Source organism: Pteropus medius, unplaced genomic scaffold, assembly GCF_902729225.1.
Source record: "Pteropus medius unplaced genomic scaffold, Ma_sr-lr_union100, whole genome shotgun sequence".
In the NCBI taxonomy this organism is placed as follows: Eukaryota; Metazoa; Chordata; class Mammalia; order Chiroptera; family Pteropodidae; genus Pteropus; species Pteropus medius.
In genome coordinates, this window is record NW_024349222.1 from 2,961,541 (window position 1) to 2,978,452 (window position 16,912).

The window sequence follows — 16,912 nt, forward strand, 5'->3', positions numbered from 1 at the left end:
AGGGCAGGGCAACCAATGTTAGTTATGTTGATGGAGATGCAGATATGGTGGCTGCCTGCATCTGCATGCAGGGAACAGAGAGGGCTCAACAAAAGAACACTAGATTCTGCCAACACTTCTCTCTTGGAGAGTTCTGCCCCTCCAGCCCTCGCCCCAAAGTCAGACAACTCAGTACCTCCCTGTGTGTCCCTGGAGCTTTTGAGCAGCTACCACAGGCCTGGAGCTCAGAGCAAGTGAATTCGTCAGTGATAAGTCTCTGAGTGGGTCTTTCAGGAGGAAATCAGCTATCCTCTGTCTCAGCCACAATCTCTGCTGGTTTTCACAGCCAGGTTTTGGGGGGATTTATCTTTCCAGCCCTGGAACCCTGAGCTGGGGAACCTCATGTGCAGCTGGGACACCTCATGTGTGGCTGGAATCCCCTTGCTTCTCTGGGGTGACCTCCACAGCCGAGATAACTCTCTCAATTTTTAATCACCGTATACATTTGTGGGTCAAGCCCGTTCCGCATCTCTGCCCACTCCTACCGGTCTCAAGGTAGCCTTTTCCGTGTGTTCCCCAGTTGTAGGACTTCTGTTCAGCTAGATTTCAGGCAATTCTCAATGATGATTGTTCCGTAGTTTAGTTGTAATTTTGATGTGGTTGTGAGAGGAGGTGAGCACAGCATTTATCTATTCTGTCATCTTGACTGGGAGCTGAAATACCATTTTTTTTTGTCTTAAGACTTAGTTTCTCTATACCAGGAAGTTAATTTTATTTTATTTAGCCATATATTGAATTAAATAGTTCCTCTGGTTTCTTTCAATGAAATACATAACATGTATTTCATTGCTAAATTAATAAAGATATTTATTAATTCTTATGACATGTAATACTACTATTATTTGAAGTAGAAGCTGAGTTACTCTGGTATTTTTTCATTATCCTTAGAAGGCATAACATTGTTCACTCAGTATTTTAAAAATTGCAATTATAAGAATAGAAACTACCTCAGACTCTTTCAGAGGTTGTATATGTATGATGTGAATGACATTCTTTTTTTTCCTTTAGAAAGTCATTATTAGTTTTTCTACCTTTTCTTTCTTTGCTGAGAGTCCTTTACCAAACATTTTAACAAAGTTTTTATTTTTTTGTTTTCAGTTGTTAGAGAGTAAATTGAGACATTTGCAATCACTACTTTCTTTTCACCACATAAAATTATGAAGAAAGGAATTAGGATTTGACGAGTGTCCAGGAAGATAAGGCTTAGCTAGTCACTGTTAAGAAAGGCCTCATTAATGCCACTAAAGGTTGACATATGCGGTTGTATCACTTATGTCCTCATAAAGGACAAAAAATGAAGCAAAGAAAATTTTCTTCTGGAAAATGGGTTTCCTAGAAAGGGAATATGTCTGATTCTTGCACATGTCTATCAGGCAAACAATAATAGCAAGGAAAGAATAACTTCCATGTAAATGGTCCTCCTAGTTACAAACAGTGGATGCACATGCACACACAAATACATGCACACAAACACATGCACACACACGCACACGTGCACATGCACACATGCATGCACACACACACTCATGTGTGCACACACACACACACACACACCAGTCCTCATCTAGGATGTTGTTTTTGGGTCCAAACGAAACTCTCACTTTCTATAAATAGAAATATAGGCTTAAATAAATAAATATATATATAGGAGGAATAGAAGAGAAATTAAATATACAAAGAATGTATTGAATTGGTATTTTTTTTTTAAAGGCATCATGATAAATTATCAACTGTATGATAAGGCATAGGTTCACATTTTTCAAGGGTCTCCATTATGTTAACTTCAATGAGATAATAGAAAAAGAATGGGCAGACAGTCATGTGAAGAGAATTAGGGGAAACTGCTCATTTGCCCAGCACGAAACTATCATTCACAGGGATCTTCCAATCAAAAAGAACATTTAATGGCAGTTAAAATAAGATAAATTTGACATATCTCAAAGACACTGTAAAATATAATTCTTCTTTGAATATTTCTTAGTATATTCTTTTATATTTCCTTTAGCCAATTTAAATAATCCTGATAAATTAACCTCTTTTTCCCACTTGAATTTATGTGAAGTCTTACATTTCCTGATTGTGAATCTAAAGAACAATGACTGTCTTCTGAAGTATGTTATTAGTAGATATGAAGTGATTTTATTTTTATCCATGAAAAACAAAACACACACTGTTAATTTATTAAATGACTAGAGGTTATTTGAAAATTAATATTTCATTTGATTTTGATGTGATTTTTATAAAACATCAAAGCCATATGGAAATTTGTCTGCACTGAGAAATTTCATTTTAATAAGTTTACAGCATGTAACATAAGCAGAATGAAAGATCCTGTATCCTCTAGATTCTTGTTCTAACAATTCAGTTCATTTTCACTTCCATTTTCAGCCCCTCTTCTCCCAACACTGGCTTTTTCTCCTTTGCTGATACAGTCAAGTCTTTATCTGAAATGGCAGAGGAGATTTGTCTCCCACAACCCCCAAAGGTACTGATTTATTTTCCTATTTTTTATTGCTAATCTTTATTTTCTTAAAACCATTAGTGAGGTATTAAACATTATTTTCTCCATTCTGAAGCCATTAGTTATTTTTAAAAATATATATTAGTAAAGAGTGAGATAACTTGTGAATATAGCAGAGACATTTTATGTTGTACAAAAAAATTGCTGATTCACACTTAAAAGGGAAATGTCACCAGGGTGACGACCAACATGTATTTAGAATGTAAATGACATTAACAGGCATATTAAACAGAGAAGGGGCTATAAAATCAGTCAGTACTCTGAATAAAACACTCCTAAAACTGTAAACTCAGCCTACAAGTTGAAAAAGGACATTTATAACCCAAGGATAACTGCCCAGAGGAAACATGATAATTAGGAAATTTGAAGATTTGAACAAATTAGATATGCTTTGTTTTGAGAAGGTAAGACTCAGAGTTTTAGAGATGATGACACTTGAATCTTTCAGTTGGAAAGGAGGTCAGACTTTTATAACTGTGACTCAAGAAAGGTCGTGGGACATTTGAGTGTAATGTGGAAAAATTTTTAAATAATATTATATGGATTCAGTTTAAGTAAGCAAAAATCAAATAAAAATGTAAAAATTGGAATTTCACCTCCCCCCGCCGCCCCACCCCCCCTAAAATGAGCTGCTACATAAAGGGTTGAGAATCTTGCCTCTAAAGATGTTGCCTGGTTTGGTTGACTGGCCAACTGCTTCTCACCAGGGATTTATGTATCAACCAGTGTTTGAAGAAGTGGCAGTTTGCATCTGACCATAAAAATCTTTCTAGCTCCAAAAATCTCTGAATTTAATTTATTTGACTTAAGTTGTCAGTAGTGAGGCAGAAGGTTTTAGCAGTTACAATCCCAAGTACACTGTCATTATTCCTACAATGAGTTCACAATCACTGAACTTGTCACTTTGGAAATTTGCCTGAGGTTTGTGGGGCTAAGTTACTAGTCTTTGAAAAGAGGTTGAAAAACTACTACTCGTGATATGATGTTGTCATTGAGGCTCAAGTACTAATAATGGTAAGAAAGAATAACTTAAAATAAGCTATTACAAACTACATGCTTTGCCATTTACCTGACCTTTAATTAGAGCTCAACATTAGGGGTACATTTTACAGCATAGAATTAAGTTTTTTATGGGTACTTATTATTTTGATGGTTTAGAATTACGATTAGGATAAAATGTTGTTCTTTCAATCAGATTTCATGTTTTGGATAAAACCAGTTTGTTTGTTTGTTTTTCTGCGAAAAGCCTAGACACTAGCTATAGATATTCCCTTTTGTACTTCTCTGCATAGATACAGTGGTAGTCTGTTCAGGTAGGTGTTCTGGGTAGGCATCTCAGCTTCTGAGAAGATGCCCAAATTATGCATGCTTTTAAACTTAGGGCTATGTTCTTCCTTACTCAGTAACAGCAAGTATTTGTGGTCTATGACTCATCCTAAAGTATATACATCCCAATTTCTGCCATCCAGTATTAGTCAGCAAAGTAGTAGCAAGATATAATATTGAGAGAGGACTGCTTGAATAATGTGAATCCTTTTCATTCATTAATATAGCATAAATTTTATGAATTGATTAAACAAGACTATTACAATCTTTGTATTTACTCTGTAGAAGTGTTTTCACTAAGCCATAGCTTGAATCAATGTAATTGACTTACAATAATTTGTATTTGAGATGCTGGAAACTCATGCTTGCATTTACTCTAGTAATGTTATTCATGGTGTGGTTTTCTGCATCCTTTATAAAGTTTCTCCATTGAAGAGATATGGGACATGCTTCCCTCCAGTCTCAGCATTCCAAATAGCAGAGCTTCTCATGGAAACTTGTTTATTTTTAACTTATAATTTCACTGAATCATGCAGTTATTTATTGGCATGTGTGCATAGGGTACTAGGAAACTCAGAAGCAAACCTGTTGCACACGTTTGGGAAGTAAACCTATCTAATGGCATATATGGTAGTGAAGCATCGCTGCTCTGGGATCAGTTTTAAAGGAGATCCAATCTCTTATTTGGATCAAGGGTAGACTGGATTGGAATGCCACCTCATTTTTCTTTTCAGTGCTTATGTTATAGTGGTGTTTTGAAGATTAAACACAATACTAACAATATATTTACACACATTATTGGTAAATGTCAGCTATTGTCAATACTAAAGAAGTCCTCAAGAAGCAGCTCTTTTTCCCACTGCAGTTCATGGACTACCAAAACACACATGTATTGAACACCTATTATGTTCATTTATTACTCATATGTATATGAGTTAACAATACAGATAACAATAATAATTGATCATTTTATGATGCAACAGTTATCTTTAGTACATAACAGAGGAAGAGAAAGGAACTAAAATTAAGAATTATCTTTTAAAATGTTTTACATGTTCTTTCTATACCTATAGGGACTTTCAGTGATCAAAGTTTTATTGGAAGAGGTTAAAATATTATTAATAGATAATTTGGATATTTGAAGGAGAGGAGCTTATTTCAGTGTTTGATTCACATTCTCTTCATCATCCTTCCCAGTGCTTTGCTCAAAGTAAGAGTTGAATTGAATTGAATCAGTTTGCATTTGCTGCATGCCATTCCCACAGGACAGGAGGATAGCTAATCATAAGACAGCCACACCTCAACTTGCTTGCAGTACAATCTGTTACCAGAAAAGAGGCTTGAGATGAATTTAAGTGCCCCCCCTTTTTTGTCTGACAGATATAATTTCTGCCCTGTACTTACCTCCTTATCTTTCCAGTTATAGAAGATAATAGGAAAATATATTAAATCTTCTGTGAAACTTTATACTCTTATTCTCGGTACATGAAACACTATTAGTATTTATAAACTTTCATTCTGTGAAAGTTGTGTTTTCTGAGAAAAGACCCATTTTCATTCAGAATGTTGAAAATAAAAATCTGTCCACTGAACGATAAAAGGTTTAAATGGTAATGGATCTCAGTGGCAATAGGAGAACATGATTTTGTATCAATATTTATGCAAGAATTTTATAACATTTGTCATGTTCCAGGCACTATTTTAAGGACTTTACAATATTCACTTAATCCCTATAACAGCGCTACAGAATGAATATTATCACTATCTGCATTCTGCAGATGAAGATACCGAAGCCTGAAGAGATTCAATAACTTTCTCAAGATCATAAAATAGATAAATACCTTATATAACAAGATGTACTTAGCAACAAAGGCCTACAACAAAAGAATATTTCTTGAGAGACTACAGGTAGCAATGACCAGGATATAGTCATTGCAAAGTGAAAAATGGTCCTCTCTATGCTGTCTTCAAAATCTTTTGTCACTTGATAGGTTATATAAGGAGGAATAACTTTAGAGATGAGTAGAAAGTTTATAAGTATGAAGTCTGAATCGAGAAAACTTTAGAGAGGGCAATAAAAAGGTAGCAATTTCTTTCACTTGGAGCCTAAATAATTTTGCCGCTCAGTCTAAATTTTCCTCTCAGAGAGGAGGATAAGATTAATCTCAGCATGTCTCTAGTAAACCTATTTGCATTGGACTTCGCTCTGGATCTGATTACATTTTGCCTTACTGTCGTGTGATACCTAAGATCCTTAAAACCTTTTCATAACTCTGAATGCATGTACCACATGTAATTTACAATAGAATTTAAAAAGTGCAACACCTAATTAATTCACCAATCAGCTGTCAGAGCAGGTGATCTTTTCCTAGTTCACTGTTGAGTTCCCTGTGGGAGAATCAGTATTCTGAAAGTGCCATTTCCATTATGCTGTGTGTGGTGTTAAAACAGATACTAAATTATGCTGCTTGTTCATGGAAAATATGCTATCCTCATGAGTGCCTTGATGACTTTGTTAAAAATACCTTCTGCCACCCCTGTTCTCTTGTTCTCATGAACACTGTGGCTCCACAGTACATAAGGGTTTTCACAGTGCCATAATTTAAGGGGGATCAGCACATCTTAGTTTCATACCTGTGTAATTTTCCCTCAAGCTTTTTATTTTATTCTTAAACTTTACTCCATTTACTATTCTAAAAAGTAATTTAAAATCTATTTTCTCAGACTTTATCATTTTTGAAGACTTTCCTGTCTCAAATATTCTAAAATGGGGCCATTTTATATGTAGTAGAAATATTCATGATTACTAAGTGTTTAATCAGTTTATAAAATTATAACCAGGTAAACATGTTTTATGAATACTTTCAGGAAAAAAAAGGAAGTAAGTAGTGTTTGTAGAAGTGTAGAATCCATTTATGGTTGATATCTGCTTTAATGATTCATGAATTTTGCCGAGTAATAAACTATCTCAAAATTCACTTGCTTGATACAATCATTTTATTATTTTTCACAGGTCTGTGGGTCAGTGAGTGGTTTTGGTGATCCTAGGCTCCAGTGATTTCAGATGAACTTGCTCATCTAAATGAGGTCAGCAGTAGTTAGGCCAGGGCTGGCTAGTCTAAAATGGCCTCACTCACTTATTTTGCAGTTTTTAGTTAAGGCACCAGGGCTCTCTGGGCCATATGTCTCTTATCATACAATTTAGTAGTTTGAACAAATTCACATCTTGACAGGGTTTCAAGACAAAGCGTAGAAGAATTCAAGACAAAGCATAGAAACATTCAAGGCTTCTAGAAGCTAATTCTAGAACATTGTTTTTGCTGCATTCTGTTGGCCACAGCAAGTCACAAAGCCAGCCCAAATATACGAGGTGGACAAAAGCTCTCTATCTCTTGATGAGAGTAGTTAGTTGCAAAGTAACACTACAGAGAGACTGGATACAGGGAGGAGAGAAGAACTGGGACAATTTTGTTATCTATCCCACTTAACTACCTGGTAGAACTTAAAGGTCATCTGGACCTTACCCAGGTTTAGTTTTTGCACTATTATTAATCAAGCTGGTTTCACAGTCAAAAACAACTCTCCTTCTCAATTTGACAGTACAATCTAGTATCAGAACAACAATACAATACATTCTACAACTATCCAGAATATTTTATTTCTGATGATGCCTCTTTTTAATTGGTTTTACTGAATAGAGATGTGAAAAAAATATTTAAAATATGCACAAGGTATAAATAAAACTATATTGTGTATAACATTATGCACATCATCCAGTGTAAGAAAAACATCAATATATCCTGAAGTAACCCATATATTCTTCCCTAATCCAATCTCTTTTCTAGTCAAAAGGTAACCTCTCATGAATTTTATTTATAATTCTTTTGCTTTTCATTATGGTTTTGACACATTTTTACCAATGTATATTTGCTGTGGGATGCATATCATAAATTTCTGAATTTTACACACATAAAATTATATTGCATACTTACCAGTGCTAGCCACTGTTTTGAATTTTGTATTTTAGCAAAATATTTATTCTATTTAGATTAATTAAAAACTAGTATATTTTCTTTATATCTTTAACATTATATCGAGTTTATTCGTCTACTTATTCTTGTGTTTCTTTGTCTATTCCCTAATTATTTTGAATTAATTAGTTATTCTCATTTATCTTTCCCTTCATTAGCTTAATACTTATATTCTCTTTCCTAGTTTTTAATGATTACATTAAAATGTTATCATCTATAGAGAACCTCACTAAGTGTGAAGTTCAATCTTCATTCGCCTTCTAAACAATATAAGAGTTTAGAATAACTACAATGAGTCTCTTTTAAAATTCTATGCAATTGTCATGTATTTCAGTTCTGTTGGAATTTTTAATCCTAATGACAATTTTATTTTTGTTTTATATAAGTAAATATGAATATTGTTCATTGAATTTGCTTACCAGTTCTTATATCTGAAGTCTTCCATCTGAGATTCCTTTCTTCTGCCTGAAGAACTATATTTAGAGTATATTTATAATTATCAGTTGGTAGCAAAAGCTGTTTTCTTTGTCTATCAATGTCTATTTCTTTATCATAATTGAAAGACATTTTGTCGAATGTATGATTCTAATTTGAAGGGTTATTTTGCTTTAGCGTATTTCATCTGTTACTATACTGGCTACTGGTGTACAAGGCTGCTATTTAGAAGTCAGTTGTCAAGCTCATTGTTTTCTGTAAAGATAATTAATATTTTATTTCTACTACATTCAATATTGTTCCTTCTCTTTGATAACTTGCAGTTTTATTGTAATATGTCCAGGTAGTAACTTTTTTGTATTTACTTAATTTACTTTTTTGATCTTAAACTTAAACTTTATATTGGCATCTTTCACCAATTCTGGAAAAGTCTTAGTTATTATTTATCTCTATATTACCTCCACTCATTGTTTTTAATTTCTTTTCCTTCTGAAAATCTATAAGGTAAAATTTAGCTTTGGTGCTCTATTCAAGTTTGGTGTTCTAATATGTCCTTGATTGTTGGTTTCTGAATTTCACTTTATTTAATTTATTATTTAAGTTGTGATATAATTTCAGACATAAACCATAGTGGCAAAAATAATAACAAGGAGTTTTATGTACCTTCATCCAGATTCCCCAGCTGTTAACATTTTACCACATTTGCTTTGTCACCTCTCTCTTTCTGAATTAAGAGTAATTTGAGATGTGATTGCTCTGAATTATAAAATCCCATTGTATATATTTCCTAAAAACAAGAACACCTTATTCATAGCCATAGTATAATTATAAAAAAATATGAAATTTACATTGATATGGTACCATTAATTAATCTACAGATGTTGTGTTAGATATCTTTTGCTGTGATCATTCTAAAATATAGTGGCTTAAAACAGCAAACACATGGAAGGTAAACTTCACAATCAAAAGATATACAGTGGCAAAATGGATTGAAAAACAAAAGAAAACCAAACAAAAACAGGACCCAACTATCTGTTGTCTATAAGACACTCACTTTAGATCTAAGGACATGTGTAGGGTGAAAATTAAAGATATTCTATGCAGTCTACAGCCATGCCACCCTGAACAAGCCCAATCCCGTCTGATCTTGGAAGCTAAGCAGGATTGGGCCTGGTTAGTACTTGGATGGGAGACGAAATTCAGAATTGAAAAGAAAGGTGCTTTAGGAGTAAAAAAATAAAAATAAAAAATAAGGGATTGTAAGCTGATAAGGTCCTTGCAATCTGTGAGGTCAACCAAGGGTTGCCTCGCCAAAAAAAAAAAAAAAAAAGGATATTCTATGCAAATGGTAACCAAAATGGAGGAGATAAAATAGATGTATTAGACAAAAGAGACTAAGTAAGAAATTTTAAGATGAAGAAGAACATTATATAATGATGAATGAGGATCAATTCACTAAGAAGGTATAATAGTTATAAAGATATGTGCATCAAACTTCAGAACTCCTAAATATAGAAAGCAAACATTGACAGAATTGAAGGGTAAACTAGAGAGCTCTACAATAATAGTAGCAGATATCAATACCCCACTTCTCATAAAGGATAGAAAACTAAACAGAAGATCAATAAGGAAATAGAGAACTGTAACAACACTATTGTCCAATTGGATCTAACAGAAATGTATAGAACGCTCTACCCAACACGTGAATCATTCTCCAGGATAAATCATACATTAAGTCACAAAATAAACCTTAATAAATTTTAAAATATTTTTACTACAATGGAATGAAACTAGATATCAATAGCAGAGGGAAAACTAGAAAACCCACAAATATGAGGAAGTTAAACAAAACACTATTAAACAACCAATGGGTCAAAGAAGCATTCACAAGTGATATTAAAAAATATCTTGAGACAAATGAAAATAAAAATACAGCAGACCAAAACTTATGGAATGCAATGAAAGCAGTGCTAAGAGGAAGATTTGCAGCTATAAATCCTAGCATTAAGAAAGAAGTAATACCTCAAATTACTTTACCCCTTAAAGAACTAGAAAAAGAAGAACAAATTAATCCAAAAGTTAGAAGAATGAAGGAACTAATAAAGATTAGAATGGATATAAACAAAATAGAGAAAATCAACAAAAGCAAGAGCTGAGTCTTTGAAAATATCAATAAAATTGACAAACTTTTAGCTAGGCGAACTGAGAATAAGAGAAGGCGTAAATACTTAAACTCAGAATTGAAAGGACATTATTACCAATTTTGCAGAAATGCAAGGGATTATAAGAGAGTACTGTGAACAACTGTATGACAACAAATTGATGAAAAACTGAAAGCTTTTTCTCTAAGATCAGGAACAGGACGAGGTTGTCTGCTCTCACCGTTATTATTCAACATAGTACTGGAAGTCTTAACCAGAGCAATCAGGCAAGAGAAAAAAATAAAAAGCATCAGAATTAGAACTAAAGAAGTAACATTGTCACCTTTTTCAGATGACATGATTTGTTAAATAGAAAACCTTAAAGCCTCCACCAAACGTTATTAGAAACAATAACCAAATTCACTAAATTTGCAGGATACAAAATCAACATACAAAACGCCATTACGTTCCTATACACTAACAATGACATTTCAGAAAAAGAAATAAAAAAAAAAACTATTCCTTTTGCAATTGCAACACAAAGAATAAGATACCTAGGAATAAACTTAACAAATCATGTTAAATCCCTAACTCTGAAAACTACAAGGCATTATTAAAAGAAATTGAAGAAGATTTAGACAAAGACATAGAATATTCCATGTTCATGGATTGGAATAATTAACATAGGTAAAATGGATATATTATCTACAGCGATATACAGATTTAATGCAGTCTTCATCAACATCCCAATGGTACTTTTTAAAGAAATAAAGAAAAGAAAAAAAAACGTCAGATTTGTATGAAACCACAAAAGACCCCAAATAGCTAAAGCAGTCCTGAGAAAAAACAAAACTGGAGGTGTCATACTCCATGACTTCAAATTATACTATTAAGTCACAGTAATCAAAACGGCATGGTATTGGCAGAAAAAAACACACATAGACCAATGGAACAGAATTGAAAGCCCAGAAATCAACCCACATATATATGGGCAAATGATTTTCAAAAAGGAGACAAAAATGAAATGGAGAGAAGAAACTCTTTTCAATAAATGATGCTGGGAAAATTGGAAAGCCACATGCAAAAAATGAAATTAGACTGTCTCTGTACACCAAAATTAACTCAAAATGCATCAAAGACCTAAATATAAGACATGAAACAATTGCATAGCAGAAACATAGGTACTAAACTCATGGACCTTGGTCTTAGAAAAGATTTTATGAATTTGACCTCAAAGACAAGAGAAGTAAAAGTAAATGTAAATGAACGGTACTATATCAAACTAAAAAAACTTCTGCATAGCAAAAGAAACCATCAACAAAACAAAGAGGCAAACAACTAAATGGGAGAAGATATTTGCAAACAATGCCTTTGATAAGGGATTAATATCCAAAATATGTAAAGAACTCATACATCTCAACAATAAAAACCTAAACAGTCCAATAAAAAAATGGGCAGAGGAACTGAATAGATACTTCTCCCAAGAAGACATACAAATGGTCCACAAACAGAAAAAAAATGCTCAACCTCACTAGCTATTAGGGAAAAAACAAACCAAAACTACAATGAGATACTACCTCACACCTGTTAAAATGGCTATCAATAACAAGAAGTGATAACAAGGGTTAGAGAGGTTGTATAGAAAAAAGAACCCTCATATTCTGCTTGTGAGTCTGTAAATTGGTAAAGCTACTATGGAAAACAGTACGGAGTTTCCTCAAAAAATTAAGAATAGAATTACTATATGACCCAGCAATATCTCTCTGGATATCTATACAAAATATTTGTAAACATTTATCCATAAAGATACATGTGCCTCTATGTTCATTGCAGCATTATTCATGGTGGCCAAGACATGGAAACAACCAAAGTTCCTTTTGATAGATGATTGGATAAAGAAGATGTGGTACATATGTACAATGGAATGCTACTCAGCCACAAGAAAAAAATGAAATACTGTCATTAGTGACAACATGAATGGATCTCGAGAATATCATGCTAAGTGCGAAAAGTCAGACAGAAAAAGTCAAAATCCATATGATTTTACTCATATGTGGGATATAAAAAAACTGAAGTAGCAAATGAACAAGGCAGACAGACAAACAAAAATTCATAGCTACAGACAACAGTATGGTGATTATCAGATTAAAAGGAGCTGGGGGAGAGGTTTAAAAGGGTAAAGGGGGTCAAGTATATGGTGACAGAGATTGGACTTTGGGTGGTAAACACACAGTATAATATGCAGATGACCTGTTATAGAATTGTACCCTTGAAACCTACATAATTTTATTAATCAATATCACCCTTATAAATTTAATAAAATTAAAAAAATCAACCAAAGATATAGATCACATTAACAAAGTGAAGGAAAAAAAGCACATGATTGTCTCGATTGATGCAGAAAAAGCATTTGACAAAATCAACACTCTTTTGTGATAAAAACATCCAACAAATTGGAAATAGAAGAAAACTGCCTCAACATAATAAAGACCATGTATGAAAAACCCACAGCTAACATTATACATAATGGTGAAAGACTGAAAGCTCTTCTTCTAAGATAAGGAGCATGACAAAGGAGCATGACCACTTTTGTCACTTCTATTCAACGTTATACTGGAAGTTCTAGCCAGAGCAATTAGCCAAGAAAAAATAATACAAAATATCCAAATTGGAAAGGATGACATGATGACATGATATTATATATTAAAATAAAACCCTAAAGATTCTACAAGAAACCCTGTTAGAGCTAATAAATTAATTTAGCTAAGTTTCAGGACGCAATCAATACACAAAAATTAGTTGTATTTGTATATACTGGCAATGATCAATGAGAAAAGGAAATTAAGAAACAATTTAATTTATAATGTCAAAAAGAATAAATGCTTAGTAATAAATTTAATCAACCAGGCAAAGGACTGTCCACTGAAAACTACAGAATGTTACTGAAAGAAATTAAGGAATACACAAACAAATAGGAAAACATTCTGTGTCCACGAATTGCAAGATAATATTATTTAGATGTCAGTACTACCCCCCAAAATCTATCATTTCTGTGTCATTCCTATCAAAATGTCAACAAAGTTTTTGCAGATATAAAAAAATATATCCTAAAATTGATATAGAATCTCAAGGGTTCCTATAGTCAAAATAGTCTTATAAAAGAACAAATTTGGAAGTCTCATTTCTGATTTCAAAACTTCCTATAAAGCTACAATAATCAAAATGCATTATCGGTATAAAGACAGACATATAAAACAATAGACTAGAGTGGAGAGCCCAGATATAAACCCTTACATATGTGGTCAAATACTTTTTTGACAAGAGAGTCAAGACTGTTTAACAGGGAAATGACAGTCTTTTCAACTAATGGTCTTTGGAAAACTGTATATCCTCATGCAAAGAAATGTAGTTGGACTTTAATCTTACACTACATGAAAAAATTAATTCAAATAAGCCACAAAGATCTAAATGTAAGAGCTAAAACTATAAAACTCTTAGAAAAAAAAAACACATAAACTTTCACAAAAATTGATTTGGCAATGCTTTCTTGGATCTGACACTAAAAGTATAGCAAAGAAAAAACAGATACCTTGACTACATAAAAATTAAAATATTTTGTGTATCAAAGGACACCACTAACATAATAAAAAACAAGGATTCAAGGAGATATATGTACACTCATATTCATAGCAGTATTATTCACAATAGTCAAAAATAGAAGCAACCCAGTGTCCATTGATGGATGAATGGGTAAACAAAATGTAGTATATACATACAAAGAATATTATTCAGCTTTAAAATGGAAGGAAATTTTGCTTTAGGTTACATGGATGAATGTTAAAGACATTATGTTAAATAAGTAATAAAAGGACAAGTATTGTATGATTTCACTTATTTCAGGTACCTAGAATAGTCAAATTCATAGGGACAGAAAATAAAATGATTGTCAGGAGTTTAGGGTAGGGAAATGGGGAGTTATTATATTTCGGGTACAGAATTTCAGTTGTACAAGATGAAAAAATTTCTGTAGATGGTGATGATGGCAGCACAAGAATGTGAATGCCCTCAATATCACTGAACTGTACACCTGAAATGGCACTCGATACCACTAAACTGTACACCTAAAATGTTTTAAATGGTAAATTTTGTATTGTGTATATAATAATAGCATAATTAAAGAAATTAAAAACAAACTAAACAAAACAAAAAATCCCAAACACTTACCTCACAGTTTCTGTAGGTCAGGAATCAGGAGTAATTTGAATGATTTTGGATCAGAGTATCTAAGTGCTTGTAGTCAGGCAGCATTCATTTAAAGGTTTGCCTGGGCTTGGTGATCAATTTCCAGGAAGATACACTACACAGCTGTCGGCTGGATGCCTCAGTTCCTCACTATGTGGAGCTATCCATAGAGTTGCTTATTGTCATTATGATATAGTGGCTAACTTTCTCAGAGTGAGCAATTTAAGAGCAAGAACCAGGAGAAAGCCACAATATATTTTAGTCTTAGAAGTGACATCATTTTATTTCCACCACATTTTATTTGTTGGAAGCGAGTCACTAAGGATGGCCAATATTCAAGGAGAGAAGAAGTAGGCTAGGAAGAGCATCAAAGTTTTGTGGATGGATCTTAAAACCACCACAGATATTATTCAAGTTTTACTAATTGTCCCAATAATGTCCTTTATAGCCGCAGTCCCCAATATTTTTGGCACCAGGGACCGGTGCTCCTATGAGAATCTAATGCCTGATGACCTAAAAGGGAGCTGAGGCAATGATGCTAGTGGCTGTTAAATACAGATGAAGCTTCGCTTGCTCACCTGCTGCTCACCTACTGCTGTGCAGCCCAGTTCCAAATAGGCCACTGACCAGTACTGGTCTGTAGCCTAGGGGTTGGAAACCCCTGCTTTATAGCAATAGAAAGTATGGGATTACAGGTCTTCTTAGTGTCCTACAATCTCTCATGACACTGACATTTTGGAAACAAGCAGCCAGTTGTTCCACAGATGGTTTCTCACTTTGGATGTCTGATGTTTCCTCATGATTAGATTTAGTTATGTATTTTGGTAGGAATATTTCAAGGGTAAAATTTTCATTGCACCGTACAAGTAAACTCATAATGTCAAATTTTCTTATTACTGGTAGTATTAATTTTAATTATTTGGTGACTGCTTGTTTCTCTATCATGTAATTACTATCATTTTCTTTGTGATTAATAAGGTAGCTTTGAAATTCTATTTTTTCTTGGTAATTAATAAGATACTTTGAGAGTATGTAAATATTGTTACCTTATTATTCATTGAACTTTAACCCATTTGCTTTAGAATGAATATCTTTAAGTATCTTGCTAGATCATCAATACATTGTTAGAATGTTTTATTTTGTGTTTTAATATTTTATCTAACATTTAGGTTGTCTTCAGTGTGAGAGTTAGTAAGGAGACGTGTTCCACCAACTTTTAGAAACTAAAAAAAAATGTTTTCTATTTTGATACCTTTTTTAAATCTAATATTAAATTATTTTCCTGCCTCTTAAAGCTTTGGCTATATTCACTGGGCATTGTGGTTACTACTTACTTGGTAAATTGGAATGTACGGCCCTCTAATTATTCATGTCTTTTGGTTTCCCAAATTGTCTTAAGCACCTTATAGACAGGGTTTAGAGCCTATTCCAAACTTCCTTCTAATAGTAACTCAGTACATTGGATCACTATTCAGTGATAACATTTTCACATAGCAAAAAAAAAAAAAAAAGCCTAATGATAATAATAGCTAATGATAATTGAGTGCTTGTTATATTTCAACATTCTAGATGCATCTGCAAGTATTAACTCAATCTTTCCATTATCTTCTGAATTAAATGCCATTATTATCCTTGTTTCATTGACTAGAAAGCAAATAATGGTAAAACTATGAGTCGAATCCAGGTAATCTGTCTCCAGAGCTCATACTCTTAATTATTGTGCATTACTGCTATGAAAAGATTTGCTCCTGAAAAGCCTTGAGGTATTTGTAAACCTCTACATGAATGTAAAATCTCCAAGGCAAGGGAGGCTGGAGTTAAAAGCTGAAAAAACTAAATCATAAAAAAAGTCAGCATATTTACTGCTTAGAGATTAAGTTGAGGCAAAATTTAGGTCTCCTGACGCCCAATCAATCCAGTTCACTTTTATCATATTGTAAATATCTGGTAAAATGAAAATAAATGTTCTATGCTCAATTATTTCACCAGGGTCTGCAATATAACTATACAATATCAATTTCAAAGTTGAATTCTAAAACAAATATGCTAGATATGCAATATATTAATTAAACATGAACTGCTTTTGCTTGCTTTCTTAGATCATAAAAGAGCTTTGGGGAAATGATTTTGATGACCCATATGTTTTTGCACACATAATCTGGTTAGTTCAAACTTTT

General features: G+C 33.1%; 1 protein-coding gene across 6 annotated transcripts in view; it reads left to right on the forward strand.

Moving 5' to 3' along the window:
- The window catches only part of LINGO2 (leucine rich repeat and Ig domain containing 2), a 1,089,314-nt gene that overhangs the window by 468,702 nt on the left and 603,700 nt on the right, over positions 1-16,912 (forward strand). For 5 of the 6 annotated variants that reach the window (XM_039880667.1, XM_039880666.1, XM_039880668.1 and 2 more), the window contains one exon: positions 2,428-2,524. The exons of the other annotated variant lie outside the window; for it this stretch is intronic. The gene's annotated coding sequence lies outside the window, so the exon portion shown is untranslated. The remainder of the gene's footprint in view (positions 1-2,427; positions 2,525-16,912) is intronic. 6 annotated transcript variants of the gene reach the window in all.